Here is a 17,247-nt window from a genome sequence, read left to right as displayed (position 1 = left end):
TGCTTGGGCCCTGCACCCCATGGGAGACCAGGAGAAGTACCTGGCTCCTGCCTTCGGATCAGTGCGGTACGCCGGCCGCGGCAGCCATTGGAGGGTGAACCAACGGCAAAAGGAAGACCTTTCTCTCTGTCTCTCTCTCTCACTGTCCGCTCCGCCTGTCAAAAAAAAAAAATTATATCTTTAAAGTTTTTCCCAGGCAGCTGCTGAAGATGGCAGAGGGGCAGGTCCTGGTGCTGGACGGCCAGGCCACCTCTCGGGCCACCTGGCGGCCATCGTGGCCAAGCAGGCGCTGCTGGGCCGCAAGGTGGCGGTCATGCGCTGCGAGGGCATCAACATTTCCGGCAATTTCTACAGGAATAAGCTGAAGTACCTGGCCTTCCTCCGCAAGCGGATGAACGCCAACCCATCCCGGGGCCCCTACCACTTCCAGGCCCGCAGCCGCATCTTCTGGCGAACCGTGCGAGGCATGCTGCCCCATAAGACCAAGTGGGGCCAGGCTGCCCTGGACCGCCTCAAGGTATTCGATGGAATCCCGCTGCCCTACGACAAGAAAAAGCGGATGGTGGTCCCCGGGAGGCTCAACGTCGTGCGGCTGAAGCCCACGCGGAAGTTTGCCTACCTGGGGCGCCTGGCCCCAGGTTGGTTTCGGGAGAAGCTACTATAACCTAGCACTGAGAGAGTGTGTCCACGGAAGAACTCACTAAACAGGCCTGAGAAACAGATCTCACTGAAGAGGGCATGGCTGTGGCTCACTGATTAGCAAGAAGGAGCTGAGGCACTCTGCAAGCAGGATTTTCTGGAAGTCTGTCCTCTGAAATGCTGAGGAAGCCATCATGGGTAAGTGTCGGGCTTTGGAACTCACCAGAAGAGTGTTGGGAGATATTGTTCTTAGCCTGGTGCCTTGCTGGCAGTATCAGAGTCTGAAGTCAACAGAGGAGGTTCCAGAGAAACTTCTGGCTGCTCTGGGTCAAGTTCAGCTGCAGATATGGGGCTCTGTGACCTACTTCCTCTACAAGAGAAAGTCCTGGAGAATCTGTACACTGCACAGGAATTTGACAAGCAGTGCACAGTAAAACTCAGAAAAAGAAACTCCTTTTCATCCAGTGTGAGGACAAACCAATAGGACAACAGGTACCACTGTGCCAGACGACAAAAAAATACTTGCAAAGTTCACTTCTTTTTTTTTTTTAATTTTTTAAATTTATTTGACAGGTAGAGTTATAGACTGTGAGAGAGAGAGACAGAGAGAAAGGTCTTCCTTATGTTGGTTCATTCCCTAAATGGCCGCTACAGCCGGCGCTGGGCCGATCTGAAGCCAGGAGCCAGGAGCTTCTTCCTGGTCTCCCATGCGGGTGCAGGGGACCAAGCACTTGGGCCATCCTCCACTGCCTTCCCAGGCCACAGCAGAGAGCTGGACTGGAAGAGGAGCAACCAGGACTAGAACCCAGCACCCATATGGGATGCTGGCGCTGCAGGCGGAGGATTAACCAAGTGAGCCACGGCACCGGCCCCGCAAAGTCCATTTCTATTAGTAAAGAACAGCAGGAAAGTAGGGCCACTGGAGAAAGAGGTAACAATCCATCAAGAACTGGCACACTTGACCTTCATAAGTGAGCCTTCAATGTACCATGGGTTTTCATCACAGCTGAAATGAGAATTTCATAATCACCCGTTTCTCTGTGTTTTTTGTTTGTTTGTTTTTTGACAGGCAGAGTGGATAGTGAGAGAGAGAGACAGAGAGAAAGGTCTTCCTTTGCCGTTGGTTCACCCTCCAATGGCTGCTGTGGCTGGCGCGCTGCGGCCGGTGCACCGCGCTGATCCGATGGCAGGAGCCGGGTACTTATCCTGGTCTCCATGGGGTGCAGGGCCCAAGCACTTGAGCCATCCTCCACTGCACTCCCTGGCCACAGCAGAGAGCTGGCCTGGAAGAGGGGCAACCAGAACAGAATCCGGCACCCCAACCGTGATTAGAACCCAGTGTGCCGGCACCGCAAGGCGGAGGATTAGCCTAGTGAGCCGCGGCTCCGGCCAACCCCCGTTTCTCTATGTAACACTCGAAATATGCCTGTGCGACTCTTGGTAGTCATTCACTCAGCAAGCATCAATCAAGTGCCTTTTGTGAACCAGTAGTGTCCTCAGAAGTCAAGAGTAAAAGATAAAAATTTGTAATCAAGGTCATCAAAGATCAACCCATTGAGTTAGAAGGTAAGTGGGTAAGTTAGGGAAACAACGGGCTGGACGCTCCATCAGAGGTGTGTACCCTGGGCCTTGTGAACCAGAGGAGAAGCTGGCAACTCCTTTGTATCTTGGAAGATGACTGGGGGTTTTCCAGGAAGGCAAGAGTGAAACAGCCCCCACTCTGAGGGAGCTGTCCATGCAAATGCTCAAGGTCAGGAAGATAAGGAGTTTTTGGCTGAAGAGCTTGAGATTTCCTGAGACTGCCAGCAGCCAGATTGGAAAGTCCTTGTTTGGACAGAAAAACTAAGTCTTGACTTTAAATATTATCCTTTCTCTGTTTTCTGGAACATTTTTAGAGAAATATGCTACTTTTATTTGTCATCCTGAAGACTTGAAGACAATAAGATGAAATACTTGGATCTTTACTTTTTAGAAGAAATCAGAGTGCAAAAGAGAATAAACAGTATTTAAAAAGAAGTGACTCGTTAGCCTCATGTTCTCTCTCCCCCCTCCCCTCATCACTCCTCTCTCTCTCTTTCTCTTCCTCTCTTCTTTTCTCTTTTTAATTCAAATGTGACTCTGGAGTGCAACCAACATAATATATTGGAGGATTAGAACATCTGAGCCACATCACTGATGAGCTTGCTTTTCATCCAAAGCAAAGGGAAAAATTACTGATGAGTTAAATGAGTGACTCATGGAAAATGACTGAGCATGTAACATTTGGGTAAATGTGGCATGGCCACTGTACTGAGCTATAATTCAATTTTGAACCACGGTGGAAGCCAATACAATTCCCTGGTATTACAGCTCAGAATTTCAGGAGAGCTGGAGAGCTAGCAAAGGTTGAACATTACATTATGGAGGTCTGAGGAGCTGCATGGAGCTGAAGAGGAAAGAAACCCTGGAAGATGGATTTTGATTGTCAGAGAAGGTTCTGTTCCCTTCTTTTCTTGGCTAAAGGGAGAATCTACATCCTGAGAACTCAGTGGCTAGGGAGGAAGCTCTTAGACCTGAAACTCTTATCAGAACCTAGAAGTCAAGTCCTGCAACAAATCTTTATTTGACATAGGCAGGTATTGTCTCCAGTACTTCTGCATGGTTTCTGGGAAGGCCCATCTAACCAGCCATAAAGGCAGGCAGGGTTCAAGGCTGATTTTGAGCTATAGCTAGAGCAGGCAATCACTTATATGGTATAGTTTGAAAAACAACCCTTTTCTCACAAACCACTCACTAGAATAAATATGCTATCCCACTTCCTGGCATTTCACCATATCACACATTTCTTTATGTATGCTATAAAAATAGATTGTGTGATTGGGTTAAACTACTGCCCTCTAAAGAGATCCCCTACTCCAAAATACAAAAAAAAAAAAAAAAAAAAAAAAAAAAAAAAAAAAATCCACATATCTCTAAAAGAGGTAGCAATGGCTTACTGGGCATGTACTAATTCACACTTTGTCTAAATTGCTTTTTAAAATGCTCATTTAGCCGGTGCCGCGGCTCACTAGGCTAATCCTCCACCTTGTGGCACCGGCACATCGGGTTCTAGTCCCGGTCGGGGCGCCAGATTCTGTCCCGGTTGTCCCTCTTCCAGACCAGCTCTCTGCTGTGATCAGGGAGTGCAGTGGAGGATGGCCCAGGTGCTTGGGCCCTGCACCCCATGGGAGACCAGGAGAAGCACCTGGCTCCTGCCATCGGATCAGCGTGGTGCACCAGCCGCAGCGCGCTGGCCACAGCGGCCATTGGAGGGTGAACCAGCGGCAAAGGAAGACCTTTCTCTCTGTCTCTCTCTCTCACTATCCACTCTGCCTGTCAAAAAATAAAAAAATAAAAAATAAAAAAATGCTCATTTAGTTATTAATTTAAATTATTTTAAATAATCCGTTTGCCCAATGAAAGAACGAATGCACAGAGAGGTTAATTTTCCTGTTGAACGTGATACTTGCAGGCAGCCTGGCTTTGCTGTCCCAAGGTCTTCTACTGACTGTTCACTTGCCACTAGGACCTTCATTAGAGTTGTGTTGTAAACAAGACCATGAGGTAAGCACTGCTCTAAGCATTTGATACACATTATTTCATGTCTTCTTCAAGTCTAACATCTTCTAAGATAGAAAAAAAATCAGATGTATTTTATGAGAGGTAAAGCTGAGGTGCAGAAAAGTGAAGAAACGTTCCAAGGAACTCTGTTATTAAGGGCCACAGCCCACTTGGCATCTAGTTCTGTCCAATTCTCAATCCCACAACTAGAGCAGCTTTCTCAATTCTTCCAACCACTGACCACTCACCACTAGGTATCATACACATTTTCGCCATATGTATTTTTATGCTGACCATTTTATGGAATTTTATTTTTTTAATGTTCTTAAAGATTTTTTTTATTTATTTGAAAGTCAGAAATACAGAGAAAGAGAAAGAGAGAGAGATCTTCCATCCATCCTCTGGTTCACTCCACAAATGCTGCAACATCCAGGGCTGGGCCAGACTAAAGCCAGAAGCCAGGAGCTTCTTCTGGGTCTCCCATATGGGTGCAGGGCTCCAAGCACTTGGGCCATCTTCTGCTACTTTTCCAGGTGCTTTAGCAGGGAGCTGGATATGAAGCAACAGGGACTCAGACTGGCACCTGTATGGTCACAGGCTGTGGCTTTACCAGCTATGCCATAATGTAAGCCCCATGAAATTTTCAGATGTAGAGTAGCAATGAAGTTGGAAATGGGGAGCAAAAGACTTTTCTTAAAGGTATATTTGCATAACAAGCCCATTGTGTTTGGTGGGACTGATCTCAATTCTGGGAAGGAGGTTAAAATACCACTGAAGCAATCTCTTAGTAGCTCCATATTTTTAGAATGCTCCTCCCTATATCCCCTTTCTTTCTAGTTGAGGGCAATTTTCCATCTCCCATCAAGCAATTTTGACCTCTTTACTTCAAGATACCTACTCCCCTTATGAATGTATAGATTTTATTGATAAACCCATCAATTTGAACACTATTCTGCATGTAGAAAAAGAGAAGGAAATAGCTTTTTTTTAAAGATTTATTTGTTTTTATTTGAGTCAGAATTACAGAAAGGAGAGAGACAGAGAAAGAGAGAGAAAGAGAGACCTTCCATCTGCTTGTCCATTCCCCTTATGACTAGAATGGCCAGGGCTGGGCCAGGCTGAAACCAGGAGCCAGGATCTTCTTCTGCTTCTGCCATGCAGGTGCAGGGAGGACCCAAGGACTTAGGCCATCTTCCATTGCTTTCCCAGGCACATCATCAGGGAGCTGGATTGGAAGTGAAGCAGTAGGGACTCGAACCAGCACCCATATGGGAGCCGGCACTGCATATAGTGGTTTAACCTGCTACACCAGAGCAGCAGCACCCATCGAATAACTTCTAAAGTATCTACTAACTATTGGGTGAAATGCTGTGTTATATGGATCTGAATCTCATGGATTCTACCACATTAACATCTCTCATATCTGATGCTCCTCACAATTCATTGTCTGACACTTTCTGTCATTCAAGCAGTAATCATGACACAATAATCATTGTTCAGTTGTTATCCTCTGTGGTAGAAGGGCAGGACAATTCCAACCCCTGGACACACAACACAATTTACACTTAAAGGCCAAGTGAAGCATAGAAGGAAATTCTGATTGGTTTTTGGAAAGGTTTTTTGACACCTCAGTATCACAACTTGAACCATGAGTAGGAGCATCATGGGAGAAATCTCACACATGAATAGAACATTCTTTGAGGAACTGCTATATCATCATTGCCACCTCAGGCCTAGGGGATGATGCTGTAGGAGAAGCACAGAGGTCAACACCTATGAGACAAAAAGTGGCAGTGAAAGGTCAGATATGCAGGAGTCCAGGAATGTGTAACATACTTACTCTTCTCTTCTATATTTTCCTTTTATGTGGGCCAATAATCATACTTCTTCCTAAGTGAGCAAAAACAACAACAATACTACTTTCAATCAGTGATATGTTAGATTTTGAGACTGTCTTAGTGGAGGCTGCTAAATTGCCACAGTGTGGATGCCTTAAAGAACAAGGATTTATTTCTCATACTTCTAGATGATGAGAAGACCAAGATCAAGGTGCCAGCAGGTCCAGTGTCTTGTGAAGCCCTGTTTCCAGGTTTGTATATGGCTATTTCAGGCAATCAAAGCCAAAACTGACAAGTAGAATTACATCAAAATGAGAAGCTTTTGTACTGCACAAGAAACACTCAGGAAAGTGAAGAGGCTACCGACAGAATGGGAGGAACTATCTGCAAACTATGCAACTGATAAAGATTTAATAACCAGAATATATAAAGAGATCAAGAAACTCCACAACAAAACAAACAATCCAGTTAAGAAATGGGCAAAGGACTTAAGCATCTTTCAAAACAGGAAACCCAAATGGCCAACAGACACGTGAAAAATGCTCAGGATCACTAGCAGTCAAGAAAATGAAAATCAAAACCACAATGAGGTGTCACCTCACCCCAGTTAGAATGGCTTTCATACAGAAATCAATAAACATCAAATGTTGGCAAGGATGTGGGGGGAAAGGTACCCTAATACACTGTTGGTGGAAACGTAAACTGGTAAAGCCACCTTGGAAGACAGTTTGGAAATATCTCATAAATCTGAATATAGACCTACCATATGACCCAGCCATCCCACTCCTGGTAATTTACCCAAGGGAAACGAAAGCAGCATATGAAAGAGTTATCTGCACCCCCATATTTATTGCAGCTCAGTTCACAACAGTTAAGACACGGAACCAACCCAAATGCCCATCAATTGGAGATCGGATAAAGAAATTATGGGATATGCACTCCACGGGATACTATACAGCAGTAAAAGAAATGAAATCCTATTATTTGCAACAAAATGGATGAAACTGAAAAACATCATACTTAGTGAAATAAGCCATTCCCCAAAAAACAAATACCATATGTACTCTCTGGCTTGTGATACTAATAGGATTCCTAGAAAGTAATCGATAGAAGTGAAATTGACACTTTGAGAAGCAACAGCTGTGAACAATCCTTGTCTCGATTGTTGAGGAACAGCTTTTTTTCCCCATACTATTTGTTGTACTCTTTACTTAACACAGAGTTAATCATATGTGTATAAAGTTAATTGAAAGTAGATCTTAGTAAAAAAAAAAAAAAGAATAGGAATAGGAGAGTGAGGAGGAGGAGAGGTGGGAAAGTGGGTAGGAGGGCAGGTATGGAATCACTATGTTCCTAAAGTTGTGGTTATGAAATGTATGAAGTTTGTATTCCTTAAATAAAAGGTATTTGGGAGGGAAAAAGTAAATGGCTGTCCTCTTGCTGTGTCCTGATATGGTAAAGAGTAGAGTGAGAACAAGCTTAGTGCCTCTTCTGATAGGGCGGTTAATTTCATCATGAGGGCTCCCCCCCACCTTCGTGACCCAAAAGCCCCACCTCCCAATCCTATCACCTTGGGAATTCAAATTTCAACATACAAATTGGAAAGGATAGGAGCTGGCGCTGTGGCACTGTGGGTTAACGCCCTGGCCTGAAGTGCTGGCATCCCATGTGGGTGCCAGTTTGAGACCCAGCTGCTCCACTTCTGATCCAGCTCTCTGGTATGGCCTGGGAAAGCAGTAAAAGATGGCCCAGCCCTTGGACCCCACACCCACGTGGGAGACCTGGAAGAAGCTCCTGGATCCTGGCTTTGGATCGATGCAGCTCCAGCCGTTGCGGCCAATTGGGGAGTGAACCCTCTCTCTTTCTCTCTCTCTACCTCTCCTTCTCTCTGTGTAACTCTGACTTTCAAATAAATAAATAAACCTTTAAAAAAATAAATTGGGAAGGATAGATTCAGCCCACAGGAGGAAAATATGCTATACATATTTTAATCTTCATGATGACAGTAACAGGCAGGTAGGTATCATTGTTTTCAGTTTAGAGAAGCAATAGAGACTGCCTAGTGAGTCCAGTCTGAGCCTATGCTATGTCAGACCTTGTAGTCCTGCTTTTTCATCACTCCATGTGGCCCCTACAATGCCTGGAGATCAGCCAGTTATCAGTTTTGTGCATTTCACTGGCCTGGGTTTCAGTTTCCAGTTCTGTAAAATGGAGATGAAAACACCTACAGTACAGAGTTGCTGGGAAGATTAAATGGGATCAGATTTCACATCATTTCAAACCTGTAGCTTTGGGAGACACCAGCCTTATCATGAGTTAACACCTGCCACATGGGAACTGTTGAAATACCTGCCTTTTGTTAGATCCTCATTAGACATTTTCTCATGTGAATGTCCAATCTCAGCTAGATGGTCAGCACTTTGAGGACAGGAATTTTCTTTTGAAATAAATCTGAATTTCTTACAGCATACTATGCACCCGACTGGCATTGCATGAATGTTTGTCTAAATGAACAAAAAGCATTTGAGAAGTTGTGAAGCGTTCAATGCTACTGATGTTATTGCCTGTGAACCTGTTGGAACAGAGGACAGGCTGGGAACAGCATATGTTGGTGATGATTTGGCTGCAAAAAGAGTGAGACTTTTTAATAAAACTGCACTAGACCACATTTTCTCCCAAGATGATATTTATGACATTTTAGGTAGCAGGAGATGAAGACTCTTGTGAGAGGAAATAATGGAATGGGAGATAGAACAAAGAGTTAGAAACACTGATTTTTTTTTTTAAGACTGTGTGACTAGGGGAGAGTGCCACTTGCTCTGTGATTCATGACTTTCTGTCGTGTATTGAGTCATCTGAGACTATAGAGAAGGAGCTTTTGTCCTTAGGAAGCAATTTTCAGTCAAGTTCCAAAATCATGTCAAATAATTATCTTTTTAAATACATGTTTATGTATTGTAATTAACTCTAGAATCAGTGTTTCTAATCCCCAGTGCCTCAGAAATTCCCTGGTACTAAGTTAGTTATTTAGGGAAGGGCATTCATTATGGGCCTGTAAATTTTATTTAAAATTGAGCCGTCTTCCTGCTGTTTGTTTAACAGTCCCTGTGTTCTGTGTGGGGAAGTAATGCGTCTCCCCAAATGCACCTAACTCACTACCAGTGGATGAGTAGGACACAGGGGCCTCCATATGAAATACCAAGAAGAAATTTGTGTCTACGGACACATGCTGACAGTGCAGAATTTTTTTATAGCCAAAATATATGTGATTTTGCCTTCTGGAGCTCCTCAGCCCAACTTAAGACCCATTCCACAGAGAGGGTGCCTTGAAGCTCACATTCTTGGTTGCTGAATCAAGAGTCTCCGCAATTGTTCCCATTTGTGGAGTACTTAGAAAGGTGTTAGTAAGTACAGCAATGGCGAGTCGGGATTTGTTTCATAATTCTGATGTATTACAGGATTGGGGCTCTATATGGAAATAGAAGGGAATTGAGTATGAAATATGATTTGAGGAATGGTCCCAAGTCCTGGGGTCCCAAATGCTTTCACTATTTGCTTGCTTTTACTTTCAAATTCCCTGCCATGAATATCATTCCTTTGGATAAGGTCCTCTTTCTCAAGTAAAAATGACACAAAAAGCTAAGTATAAAGCTTTAAATGAGTAATTTCATGTTTATTTATTATTTTTACATCTATCTAAAAGGCAAAGTGAGAGAGAGAGAGAGAACGATTGATTTTCCATTTCATCTACTACTTTATTCTGCAAATGTCCGCAACAGCCAGACCAAACCAGGAACCTAGAACTCCATTTGGATCTCCCACCTGGGTGCCCAAACACGTGGGCCATCGTCTGTTGCCTCCCAAGATGCACATTAGCAGAAAGTTGGATGGCAAGTGGAACAGCAAGGACTTGAGTGGACCCTCCAATACGGGAGGCAAGTATCCCAGGCTTAACCTGCTATGCCACAACGCCTACCCATATAGTTTTTATCACGTAGTTGTGAATGATCATGAAAATGTTTCCCTTGCATCAGACCTAGGACCCTTTGAGACTGGTCCAGAAATTAGATACATGTTTAGATTAAAGCTCAAAAACTGGAGTGGGATAAGGGACCCCATTAAGGAAGACTGACTCAGTTAGGGGAGCAGCTCACCCTGGGATCCGTGAGAGACTTCTGGATGGCAGAGAGTACTACAATAAGGAGAAAGTTGAGCAGCAAAAAACAACTCTATTTCTTTAACAAGCAAGGCTGGCTCAGAGATTACACATTCTTTTGAAATAACAATATATAATTCCAGTGGGTGACTGTGGTGTCTTGGTTTGCAAGTGTTGCAATGCAATATTAAGATAATGGGAATTCATAGCCCATTTCAGTAGTAGGGTCAGCCCTGACAGCAAATAACAGCCACACACAACCCAGTCTACCTTCCTGGATGGTGGAGTACTTGCAAAACCAATTACTGTAGGCTGTGCTGCAATACAGAATTCAAAAGCTATAACCAATTGTTATAAAAAGAAAATTGAGCCACATGCCACAGTTTTTTTTTTCTTTCCATTAAATCATAGCAGAGTATCTTTGGCCTAATGTCCCCTGTGAGACGGGTTGGGGTGATTTGTGTAGAAATTCTCACTTGACAAGCAGCTGTGAAAGCAAGCTTGCCGGGTTGACAGGCAGAGCAGCGCCCCATCCACCCAATAACTCAGGAACAAAAAGCAAATCAATAGACATAATATTGCAAAACACTGCAGCAGGATAAACACAGCTCTCACATCTATTTGATTTTTCTCCCTCATCTGTCAACACAATTGAGAAGTCGCGCTTGCTAATTGTCTTCAATTGGCAGACTCTGAGACTTTGACTGGAGCTGCGACACTTGGATGTCACAGTCTTTGCCGCTCATGGTCGCCAGCCTGGCAGCCTTGGAAGCGGCCTCCATTTTGGGCGGGCTGCGTTCATCTGCACGACTTCTCTCTGTCTGGATGAGGCACACTCTCCATTATGCAGTTCTTCTCATCATTAGCACCGACTGAAGAATCTGTGCCATGTTCTCTGTATCCAAAATATTTGAGGGAGGCAAAGAATCTCAGGAAGTCAATGAAAATGCGCTTCTATTGCCAGCTCGCATTTGCAACTGCCAGACTTCCTTGCATGCAAATTAGATTACCCAGCAGAGAAAGGACAGAGAGGGACTGGTTTCAAACTAAGCTTTCTTTTGTGGCTAAATGGCTATGTTTAAAAGAGTACCTGGATTCGCTCCCTAAGAGGTCATGCACCATTGACTCCCTTGTTCACCCTTTGCAAGGTCCTAAAGACATCATCAGATTTTAAGCCCCCCAAAGACGATCACAGTGAGCCCGTCCTCTTCGGTGTACCTGAGCACTGTGCTCAGCAAACAGCTGAGGTTTGACAAATAGTGGCTGTCCTGACCAAGAGGTGTTAGAACTACAGAAAACAAAAGAAGATTGGCCCAGGAGTGCATGGACCTGCAGTTTTCTAGGAGAAGGGTGAGAGCACTGGCTCCCGCTCTCTTTAACACCCTGGAGAGTATCCTGGCACTGTGTAAATGTGTTTGGCAGTGCTTATCCCAACTGTCTTTGCAAGGTCCTAAGAGGTACATCTGTAAGAACTTGACAAAGAATCCAGATAAAACAAGCTTGATAGGTGAACTAGAAGTAGGCAGTCTGGCATCCTCCGTTAGTTGTGTTTGCACTCCACCACTTCACTCGCCAAAGGCCTTCTCCTAACTTCCAGGAGTGCTGCTGGAAATTTCCCTGCTCATGTATGTGCCCCCTTCACATTCCTGAGGTCACAGAGCAGGTAACTTGTTGTTGTTTGGCGAATTGGTGCCTTGAAGCCCCTGCACTCTCAGGACTGCTCCACTTTTCCCAGACCCATTTGCCTCACAACCTCAATCCCTCTCTTTTTCCTTTCATCTCAATCTTTATGAATACACACACACACACACACACACACACTACCTCTTATAGGCAATTCGAAACATACTAGGGAGACACAATGTCTAATTAACAGCCATGTACTCAAAGCCAGCATCAACTAATATCAGCCCATGACTAACTTATTTCACCCACTTGCACCTCTTACACTGATGATATCATTATGAAGCAAAGCCCAGACACCATATCATTTCATTTGCAAATATTTCAAGATCTACCTCTAGGAGGAAATTAAAAATCATCTCCCAGAAATCCCTAAGCCCTCCAGAGAGAGTTTGGCCTCCCTGCTTTGTGCTTTTGTGACACTGTGGCTGTTCCTACATAGAACAAAATTGGTTTGTTTCCTGATCATCTCCCTTGCTGGCTGGTAAAGCCCTGGGAGCATGAGTGGTCAGTGTCCCAGGCAGCTCATTGAATTGCACTGTATTGAAAAGATCAGTCCTGCGGGATCCCAGATGCTCCCTGGTCAGCCCCTGCCAGCGCAGGCACTGAGGGAGGAGTCAGCCCCTTGGAGATAAACTGTCCAGACAGGGCGAGGCAACAAATCACATGTGGTTTATAGACTGCTGGTTCTTATGGGTGGGTTTGTTTGCTTGTTTGTTTTTCAACTAACCACTGTTTTAGTGCCTGGCCCCAAAGGCGGTGGCAATCGCCAGTTCCATTTCCCGCATCCTGCGGTGGACCTCATGTTTTCGCACTTCGGATCCAGGCACTGAATTTTTCTGCCAGAAAACACAGCTTTCGGTTATAAAATTGCAACCACTGAAACTAACCGCTGCCCATTCCCATCTAGATTTCTCAGCTGCAAAAATCATTGTCTTTTTAGGTAGTGTTTGTACATTTTATCAGTAAGCAGCCACCCTGTGCTTTCCATTTTTGATTTTGAAAAAAAAAATAGAGAGGAGGAAAAAAAATGGCTTTTATGAGTGTTCAAAGCTTTACATTGCAAATCTGATACCTAGTTGTAATTGTCCTGGTAGTAATTCTCCTTAAGTTTTAATACATGGCAAATGACTTGGCTATAAAATCACAGAGTGAAGAACAATTTTGATACTCCATGTTACAATAATCATTTTACATAATAACCAAGGAGATGAACTGTGGTTTTGTTCTTAAGATTTATAATAGTGTTATTTTGTGAAACAGAAAAGGATGTCTTCAAATGAGATCTATGAGAAATGAAAGAAAAATAGTTTTTTTTTTTTAATCACTGATTATAGACGGTTGTCCACAGGAAATTATGTAGAACACCATGTTGTAGAATGGAAATTATTCAATCTTGTGAGACCCAGGTTCAAGTGGAGAAGGGGCCCAGAGTGGCTCTGTGACCTTGGACATGGCCCCATAAGACCCTGGGTCCAGGGTTGCAAGGTAAAATGCAAGAAGCCAAGTTCCAGTTGAATCCAAGCTAAACAAGTAATACCTTATCAGTATAAAAATATCCCAAATATTGAATCAGATAAATGTAACCTTAAAAATTATTTATTGTGTATCTGAAATTCAAATTGAAATGGGCATTGTATATTTTTATTCACTAAATCTTGCAACTCAACATCAGTTTCAACATCTTCTGAAGCCTGCAGTTCCAGTCCTAACCATTCCTTTATGTTTTCCTTAATCAATTTGCTAATCTGAATTTAATAAATATTTAAATTGTTAAATGCTATTTCTATTTCTGATTAATTTTAAAAGGTGTTTTGAATGTATCACACTCTTTCTGAATATGGAATAATTTCTGGATAAAAATCTCAAAATATTGGGATTTATTATTTCAAAATGAATGCCCCAGGTTATTTCAGAGCTATATAGTTGAAAACAAATAACTAAACCTTTCCTTTTGTAACCATTTCTCCTTAAGTAAACAGCCATATGAGTTTTGTTACCTGTCCCCCTAAGTTCCAAGAGCAGTGAGGAGATTCAAGCTCAATAATTATTAGTAAACATCATCATTACTAAGGGAACAGAAATTCATGGCCAAAGTCTAAAAAAAAAACAGCTCAGCACAACATTAACTATTCTCTATTTGCTATTTAAACCATGAAGCTAATTGTACATTGTTTACTATACCAGTTATATCTCAAATTTAGTAAATTTTAACACTACAAGAACTGTTGACTTTTAAATTTTAATTTTTCTGGTCTTATAGCCCATTCTAAGCTGTTTGCATTAGTGACATTTATAATCAATGATAAATTGTGCCTACATAGAAAATCTTGAGAATTAAATAACAATTAGAACAATATTTCCATAAGGTCTGTTTTGTGGTTCCCCTCTCCCACTATAGAATATGCTTTGTGATTTGCTCTTAATCATAATTTGTATCCCTAGTGTTTGAGCACCTAATGGATTATAGAACAGGTTTTATTTTTTTTTTTTGGAAGTATTTATTTCTCACAAAGCTAATGGATACCAAATGTGATTTTCCTAATTCTAAGAAAAATAAAGCTTGTATTGTGTTCATTTAGTGTTATTGGAGAGAACGTTATTGAGACATCCTTGATCTTTGTATTCTAAAGATTCAAAATGGAAATCTAAGCCTCATCAGGACAGGTGGCAAGTAACGGAATCTTTCCCGAATTCTTGGTTTTAATGATATTTTAAATTCTGTCGGTACCCCAGGCAGAGAAGGATAAAAAACAAGCAAAGTACTGATGGTGTATGAGTTAATGAGAGGATAACTGATAAAATTAAACCTTTGCAACCTGCTGAGCTAACCCAAACTTGCTAAGCTACTAGAACATTAATGAGTAAGAGATCTTAATTAAATTGTTTGTAATTAACTCTCCCAAGAGTAAAAAGTGTAAAAGTAGCACAAAGTGAAATACCTGTGGCACTTACATGCAATAGAAAAAGTCATTTTCACACAAATCATATGCAGAGATACAGATAAAATGTATGTATGCATATACGTATATCAGTGCTCTACAAACTCTGGTGATTTCTTTTCTTTTGAAATTCCTCCAAGCTACAATTTTGGAATGTTAATATTAATATCTGTTATATAATGTAAATGATACATCCTGTCTTGTCAGTGACTACTGTGAATCCTAACATGAACTAGGGGTTTCCAATTAAAGGAATAACATTTTCTATCTAAATTTCATGAGATTTAGATCATCTGTAGATTGTAAGACAAATTTACACAACAGAAAGCCCTGGTTAGGAAGGGACTAATGGGTAGTGATGCTCACCTATGTGTCAAAAGGATCTCTGTTTTTTCCAGAGGTTCAGTGCAGCCAGTCCAGTGGCAGTTGCCGCATCCAAGTCTAATGACAGCCTGGCATGACACGTGGATCAGAACCCACCAAGACAACCAAACGCACACCATACCCTGAATCATGAACTGCTTGTACACAAGTTCAGGCATTGCAAGAGATGCTGAGACACAAAAAATGCAAAAGGCCTGGCCCTTGGCTTAAGCACCTTGCAGGCTAGCAGACTAAAAGATAGAAGGGTACAAGCCTTGACCAACAAAGTTCAAAGTCTTAAAGCTTTTTTTCATTTCTGTGTGTTTTAAGATGTATTTATTTGTTTGAAAAGCAGAGTTACAGAAAGCGAGGGAGAGACACAGACACACAAACACACAGAGAGACAGACAGACAGAGAGAGAATCTTCCACCCCTGGTTCACTCCCCCAAATGACCCAATGGCTGGGTTGAAGCCAGGAGCCTGGAACTCCATCTGAATCCCCCACAAGGGTGGCACCAGATGCCCAAGCACTTGGGCCATCCTCTGCTGCCTTTCCAGGAACATTAGCAGGGAGCTGCATAGGAAGTGGAGCATCCAGGATTCAAACTGATGTCCATATGGGATGCTGGTATCACAGGTGGCAGCTTAACCCAGAGCCCCACAAGACCAGTCCCCATTTCTGTGTTTGCTACACGTTTCTATTGAAACTACATTGCTTACTATATAAAAACTTATACATTCTGATCAAGTGAACAGTAATGTAAGTGGCTATGTTTCCTGAGCTATGAGAGTCTAATGTAAAGTCTTAATATTATGAAGGTGTTAGGGCCGGCCCTGTGCCGCAGTGGGTTTAAAGCCCTGGCCTGAAGGGCCGGCATTCCATATGGATGCCGGTTCAAGTCCCAGCTGCTCCTCTTCTGATCCAGCTCTCTGCTATAGCCTGGGAAAACAGTAGAAGATGGCCCAAGTCCTTGGGTCCCTGTACCTGCATGAGAACTGGAAGAAGCTCCTGGCTCCTGGCTTCAGATAGGCACAGCTCCGGCCATTGCAGCCATTTGGGGAGTAAGCCAATGGAAGGAAGACCTCTTTCTCTCTCTCTCTCTGCTCTCTGTGGTGTAACTCATAGTGGACAGTAACCAAGGAAAGTCTCTGAGATGCTGTGTGTGTAAAGATTTCTATTTAACCTTGTTTACCATAGTGATAAATTATGAATATCCTGGGCCAGGTGTTTAACCTGGCAGTTGAGACTCAGGTTAAGATGTGATACCCGTGTCTCACATGAGAGAACTTAGGTTTGTTTTCTGGCTCTGATTCCTACATCCAGCTTCCTGCTAATGCAGATCCTGAGAGGCAGCAGAGCTGACTTAAGAAAGTGGGTTCCTGGGGCTGGTGCTGTGGCGCAGCGGGTTAAAGCCCCAGCCTGCAGCGCTGGCATCCCATATGGGCGCTGGTTTGAGTCCCAGCAGCTCCACTTCTGATCTAGCTCTCTGTTATGGCCTGGGAAAGCAGTAGAAAATGGCCCAACTCCTTGGGCCCCTGCACTCACGTGGGAGACCTGGAAGAAGCTCTTGGCTCCTGGCTTCGGATTGGCACAGCTCCGACTGTTGCGGCCAATTGGGGAGTGAACCAGAGGATGGAAGACCTCTGTCTCTGTCTCTACCTCTCTCTGTAACTCTGTCTTCCAAATAAATAAAATAAATCTTTTAAAAAATATATTTTGAAGGTGTGACCCAAGCCACCCACTATCTCTGACCTTGACACTGAGGTAAGCCAGCATCCCTCAAACCTGAGCAAGTCTGATAATGCATTAAGAAACAGCATATGGAGCTGGGTAGACTTGGCTAATGTGGGCCCTTTCCTGTTCCCTCCCTCTGTCACCATTGCCAGAATAAAATTCAAATGGTCACCACTCTCTCTGTTCAGTGGACCCTTCACTATCTCTGGCCTCTAGAAGTCACTGAGCTTGTTCTTATAGATACTTGAGAGCCAAGGGTGACCTCAGGGAACTGTATCTGCTCCATTTTTGATATCATTACTTTTGATCTC

The 17,247-nt window shown here is 43.2% G+C and overlaps 1 pseudogene; it reads left to right on the top strand.

The window, feature by feature from the left end:
• Positions 1-209: 209 nt before the first annotated feature.
• Positions 210-664, top strand: LOC100347058 (large ribosomal subunit protein uL13-like; annotated as a pseudogene).
• Positions 665-17,247: the final 16,583 nt, after the last annotated feature.

The sequence above is a fragment of the Oryctolagus cuniculus genome, chromosome 10 (assembly GCF_964237555.1).
Source record: "Oryctolagus cuniculus chromosome 10, mOryCun1.1, whole genome shotgun sequence".
NCBI classification, from domain to species: Eukaryota; Metazoa; Chordata; class Mammalia; order Lagomorpha; family Leporidae; genus Oryctolagus; species Oryctolagus cuniculus.
This window is presented reverse-complemented; position numbering and strand designations above follow the sequence as displayed.